The 6,171-nt window shown below is 50.7% G+C and overlaps 1 pseudogene across 1 annotated transcript; it reads left to right on the top strand.

Annotated features, from left to right (window-relative positions):
* Positions 1-261: 261 nt before the first annotated feature.
* Positions 262-3,408, top strand: LOC308614968 (mast cell protease 4-like; annotated as a pseudogene). The gene is made up of 5 exons: positions 262-316; positions 874-995; positions 2,248-2,251; positions 2,575-2,828; positions 3,266-3,408. The product of its transcript is annotated as a mast cell protease 4-like (transcript).
* The last annotated feature ends 2,763 nt before the right edge of the window (positions 3,409-6,171 follow it).

Below are 6,171 nucleotides of genomic sequence, written 5' to 3'. Positions count from 1 at the left end.
TTTTAATTGAAGTGCAGTTGATTTACCATGTTGTGGCAATCTCTGCTTACAGCAAAGTGACTCAGTTACACACACAGAGACACTCTTCTTTATATTCTTTTCCATTATGGTGTATCACGGGATATTGAATATAGTTCCCTGTGCTATACAGTAGGACCTTGTTGTTTACCCTCCCCTTTTCTTTTAATTCTGGAGTTATAAAAGCAGGAGCAAGGGAGGGAGTGACAGAAGCAGCTTACAATGGGCAGCATCCCTGGGAAAATGCAGGTCCTACTCCTTCTACTGGTCTTTCTCTTGCCTCCTGAAGCTAGAGCTGGTGAGTCCAGGGTGGAACTTTTCTGTCCTCTGGGTACTCTTAACTTACTAAGCTGAATCAAAGAGGACCCTAAATTGACCCTGCAAGATCCCATTGCAAGTGCTCCAGGGGGGAACCTCTATCTGGAAGAGTCACACCCTTTCCCTGCAGATGATGACAGTGTCCCGGGGACGGGAAGTCTTGGGTGGAGGAAGAACAGGAAAATGGCTTTGGAAGTTCCTCTCGACCTTTCCTCAAAATATCCACGATTCTGATTCATGGTCCTTCTCTGGCCTTGCTCTCATGTGGAGGTCAGGATGGGGACATGAAGAAATGTTTCATGACAACTCAGAATCAAGACTAGCCACTGTGTTCTCAAAAGTACGATGAGGGTGCTCCAGGGTGCATTGGAGAAGGGGAAGCCAACTAAATGACACGTGGAGAGGTCTGAGCTACTTTAGAGGTAAGGGTGAGGATGCAGGGGATTGTCGCACATCATTCATCTCATTTTTCTCACCTAACGCTCTGTCTGACAGTTCAGTGAGCCTGTGTTTGAGGATCTGGATTCTCTGTTTCAGAGGAGATTATCAGTGGCATTGAGTCCAAGCCACACTCCCGCCCCTATAAGGCCGATCTGAAAATAATCACTGACGAGGGATACGTTGCCACCTGTGGTGGGTTTCTCATAAGTCAAGAATTTGTACTGGGGACTTCCCTGGTGCTGCAGTGGTTAAGAATCCACCTGCCAATGCAGGGGTCATGGGTTTGAGCCCTGGTCTGGGAAGATCCCACATGCCACGGAGCAACTGAGCCTGCGCTCTAGAGCCCGTGAGCCACAACTACTGAGCCCGCGAACCACAACTACTGAAGGCCACGTGCCTAGAGCCCGTGCTCCACAACAAGAGAAGCCACTGCAATAAGAAGCCTGCGCACCACAACGAAGAGTAGCCCCCGCTTGCCGCAACTAGAGAAAGCCCGTGCGCAGCAACGAAGACCCAATGCAGCCGAAAATAAATAAATAAATTTATTTATTTTTAAAAAAAAAAAGAAAGAATTTGTGCTGGGACTTCCCTGGTGGCGCAGTGGTTAAGAATCCGTCTGCCAATGCAGGAGACACGGGTTCAATCCCTGGTCCGGGAAGATCCCACGTGCCGCGGAGCAACTAAGCCTGTGTGCCATAACCACTGAGCCTGTGCTTTAGAGCCTGCAAGCCACAACTACTGAGCCCACGTACCACAACTACTGAAGCCTGCACACTCTAGGGCCCGCGTGCCACAATTACGGAGCCCAAGTGCTGCAACTACTGAAGCCCATGCTCCTAGAGCCTGTGCTCCACAACAGGAGAAGGCACCACAATGAGAAGCCCATGCACCAAAACGAAGAGTAGCCCCCGCTCGCTGCAACTAGAGAAAACCCACATGCAGCAGCAAAGACCCAATGCAGCCAAATAAATAAAATAAAATCTTAAAAAGAAAAAAGAAGAATTTGTGCTGACAGGTGCTCACTGTTAAGGAAGGTAAGAAAATTTTGAATAGCTCTCTTCTCATGTGAGGAGCTGTAAGAACCAGAGTTATACACACCAAAGCAGGGATTCTTGTGCCTGCTCATCTCAGGATGATCAGCAATGTACACTGGGAGGAACCAGGCCAGTTTCATTTGTCATGTCCATTTCCAGAGGCCAGGGCATCATTCAGGGCAACCCGGGTCAAGGCAGGCCAACCCTGCCTCCTTATCCTGGTGCTGGCAGAGCTCTCACAGTCCATGTGGCTGCCTGGGCCTGGGCCTTCCTGAAACGGCTATGATCTCTGGGGGGAACTTCTTCCCTGAGCAAGATCTGAGCTCCTCAGGTGGCCCTGCACTGGGGGACAAGTGGGCCTGGGGTCTCTTTGCTCACAATGGTCCCTTCTCCAGAGACCAGCACCTTTTCCTGCCTCTCTCCTCCCTCTCTACAGGCACGTTAGGGTCACTCTTGGAGCTCATGACATGAAAGAATCCACATGGCAGTAGCTGGAGGTCGAAGAACAGCTTTTTCACCAACCTCAATGGCATGTTACTGAAGGTGCCATCTTTCTTTCACTTCTCAGCCCCCTCCTTTACCCATTCTCCTGAGCTGTGCATTTCTCATTCTATGCCAACCCATTTCCTTGGGGCTCCCTCCACTCCATGTCATCACCACCCCACTGGGAAGAAGCTCTAGGCCCTGCCTGGGGACCGTCTACCACACCACTCCCTCCACTCTCCCTGGGACTGGCAATCCACCTGCTCTTCCTCCCTCACAGCTACGAACAAGAGCCAAGCTGACCCACACCGCAGGGACGATCCCCCTGTCTACCCATCTACCTTCATTCCACCCAGGAGGATGCGCCAGGCAGCTGGGTGGGGGAAGACAAGGGTGACAGAGCCAGTGTCACATACTCTGAGGGAGGTGAAGCTGAGACTCATGGATGACAAGACCTGCAACCACTTTCTTTTGCCCAATCATAACCTCCAAATCTGTGTAGGCAATCCCAGGAAGAGAAGATCAGCATACAAGGTAACCACATACCTACGCTTCCATCTCCCAACTCAGTACTTGGGAGACAGCGTCCTCCTGGGCGGGGATGGGGTCAGGAAGTCCCGAGTACAGTGAACATGTCTGAGTTCATGGGTTTCTAGGACTGTGGAACTGGACTCCTCCTTCCGGGTGCCATCCTTCCATAGCCACGTCCTGCTTCTAGCCCTCCCATCTATCCTGCCATACAGGGCTCCGGGAGAGAAGTGAAGAAGATGGAAGGGACAGGACTAGAGGTGTGGTTCTATGCCAGAGAGAGAATGAAGACATGAAACCCCCATCTAAGGACTCCATGAGGAGCCAGGATCCCTAGCCAGATTCTGGGGTATCTTGACTGGGGTGCTGAGAGAACCAGGATGGCGTGACAGAAAGGAGAGAAGAATGCCTGCTGCTCAGGATCTGCTTTCTCTAACCCACAGGGCAATTCTGGGGGCCCCCTTCTGTGTGCTGGGGTGGCCCAGGTACTGAGTCTTATGGAAGTACAGACACAAAGCCTCCTGGTGTCTTCACTCAAATCTCCCCATGTGTGTCCTGGATTAACAAAGTCCTAAATGGCAGCTAGCCACAGAAGCCTGGCCAGTCTGCAGGAGAACCCCAAAGCCAGAGCCCTCCCTGGTAGCCCCTGCATTCCACAGGAGCCTGGCCCTGCCTGTGCCCAGGAAGCCTCTCCAAGAACAACAAAGCCCCTGCTGGTTGTATCCCCCGCGAACTTCAATAAGGATGCAGCCTCCAGTGTGTCTGTGGGACTCTCCTCTCTCCCCCAGAGCTGCGCTGCTCTGCAAGGAGGAGTCCAGCTCCCCCTTTCTAGCTTGAATGAACACTAGCACTGGGCTCCCTTCTTGCTAATTAATAATCTTGCCTACCAATTCCCTTGTCCATTGTGTGGTGTTAAGAATTATTAAAGAAAATATTTTCACCTGCACAACAGGATTTAACATCCAGAGTAACACTAGCACTGACTTACCTTCTTCCTCCACCACCACCTCTTCCTCCTTCTCCTGTTCCTCCCTCCTTCTCCTCCTCTCCCTTCTCTTCCCATGAACCTTGTGCCTCCGCCACTACAATTCAGGGCATAGATGTGCCATAGCAAACTCTCCAGGACTATTTCTGGAGACGGTCCCAGGCTTGGGCTGTTGATACCTTGCATTCTTACACCCGCCTCTGCCCCATCATCACCATCCCTCTCAATAATGTGTCTGCAGCCAGAGGAGCATCTGCCAAGTGAGAAAGAGGAAAATTTCCCAAGTTCAAGAGCTCAGGACAGCGGGGAGGGATGAGCCCTGGAAGTCCTCAGGACGGGTTTGTCAACTGCAACAGTCACCACAAAGTAGGGCCATGCCAGTCCAGAAGAAAGTTCCCCTAGAATGTCAGAGTGAGTCTGGCCCCTGAACTACATCAGAGTCACCCAATTCAACTGTCATCTTCCTTTGGAAATGACACGGTGTCTCCAGTCTTCCAAAAGAGAAATCTGAGTTAGGTCACGTTCTCCAAAATTTCCTCCTGCAAGTGAAACCGCAATGCTCTGAATGCCGTACCCGCCAGCATCTGAGATGGATGAATGCGCTCACAGCCATACATACCCGAATACAAGGCAAATGGAGCATAAACTCCAGCTAACTCTCAGAAGCCTGCCATTAAAGGGCCCTCATACAGGTTCCACCATGGTCCCGAAGAGGCCTAAGAAGATAGGCCTGGCCTGTGCAAGAAGGAGCTGCTACTCCTGGCCCAGACCAGGGACCCATAGCTCCATCTTCCCCACTGCCTGTCAGCCCACAGATCTGGGCTTCCAGCTCTGCCACTGATCAATGTAGATGTAAGATAAAGAAATCGTGATAAACATAAACATCTGATTATAAACACTAACCCTATGTGGAAAACAGATACATGTACACAAATTTTTTTAAAAAAGAAAAAACTTGGCAGGATCTCAGAAATGAAAGAACTTATGCTGGAATGGTAATAAACAATTTTTATGCCCTAACTCTTGTTTTATATTTGTGTAATTAAATAAGAGTTTTTAAATGTGAAATACAAGGAGCAGAAGCTCTACGGGTAATGTTTGCTTGGGAAACCAGCACATATACTGAGCTGTAGCTTGGGCCCCACCCACTGCTGACCCCCAGACCCTGAGGACAGCACATCCACAGGGCATCCCTTCTTTCCAGGAAGCTGGACAACTGGAGACATGGGGAGAACAATCAGCCTACCCTGCCAGCCTGGCCCCCAAGAAGTGGTAGGGCTGGTGGAGACTGCAAGGAGCTGGACTGAACCTACAGGATAAACTGGACCCCAAGGGGTTGACAGGCACTGACTCTAGCTTGGCCTAGCTTGTTTGCAGACCAAACAAGCATCACATGGACCCCTGACATGGAAATAGCAGTTGCTGGCCCAGCCTCCCAAAAAAAGATAAGCACATCAGCATCACTACAGTGTTTATTCTGTGATGCAGAGGATAGGGTCCAAGGAGTGAGCCCGCCTAACCAACACTGAGAGCAATAAGAGAGTCTCAGCATCACAGGGTCAGAAGGAGAAACGGTCTAGATAAGAGGGCTTTGCTCAAACTCATGGGAAGAGGGCCTCTGTACAGCTGATGCCAGCACATAGGGAAGTGCTACAGAGCCAGTTCCTCCTGGGGTCACAGTTGTCAGGGCCGAGGTCATAAAACCCAACGGGAAAATATCTGCTCTTCCCACCCCACCCCAATGTTCATCCCTTCCCCAGGAACCTGGTGATTGTGCCTCCCACACCCACAGTTCCTCTGACAACTTTTACCCTCACATAGTCATATCCTGTGTAGTGGCTTGGCATGTGGGTATAATGAAGGAATAGTTATGGTTGTACTGCATCCTTTAGAAACTATATAATGAAGTCCTAACCCCCAGTACCACAGAATGTGACCTTATATGGAAATAGAGTCATTGCAAATGTAATTACTTAAGATGAGGTCATACTGGAGTAGGATGTGCCCTTAATCCATATAGCTGTCCTTATAAGAGGAGAGGGGGGACTTCCCTGGTGGTCCAGTGGTTAAGAATCTGCCTTCCAGGGCTTCCCTGTTGGCACAGTGGTTGAGAGTCCGCCTGCCGATTCAGAGGACATGGGTTTGTGCCCCAGTCCAGGAAGATCCCACATGCCGCGGAGCGGCTGGGCCCATGAGCCATGGCCGCTGAGCCTGCGCATCCGGAGCCTGTGCTCTGCAACGGGAGAGGCCACAGCAGTGAGAGACTCGCGTACCGCAAAAAAAAAAAAAAAAAAAAGAATCCGCCTTCCAATGCAGGGGACGTGGATTTGATCCCTGGTCAGGGAACTAAGATCCCACATGCCA

This window comes from Mesoplodon bidens (assembly GCF_964165515.1).
Source record: "Mesoplodon bidens genome assembly, chromosome: 3".
Classification (NCBI taxonomy): Eukaryota; Metazoa; Chordata; class Mammalia; order Artiodactyla; family Ziphiidae; genus Mesoplodon; species Mesoplodon bidens.
This window is presented reverse-complemented; position numbering and strand designations above follow the sequence as displayed.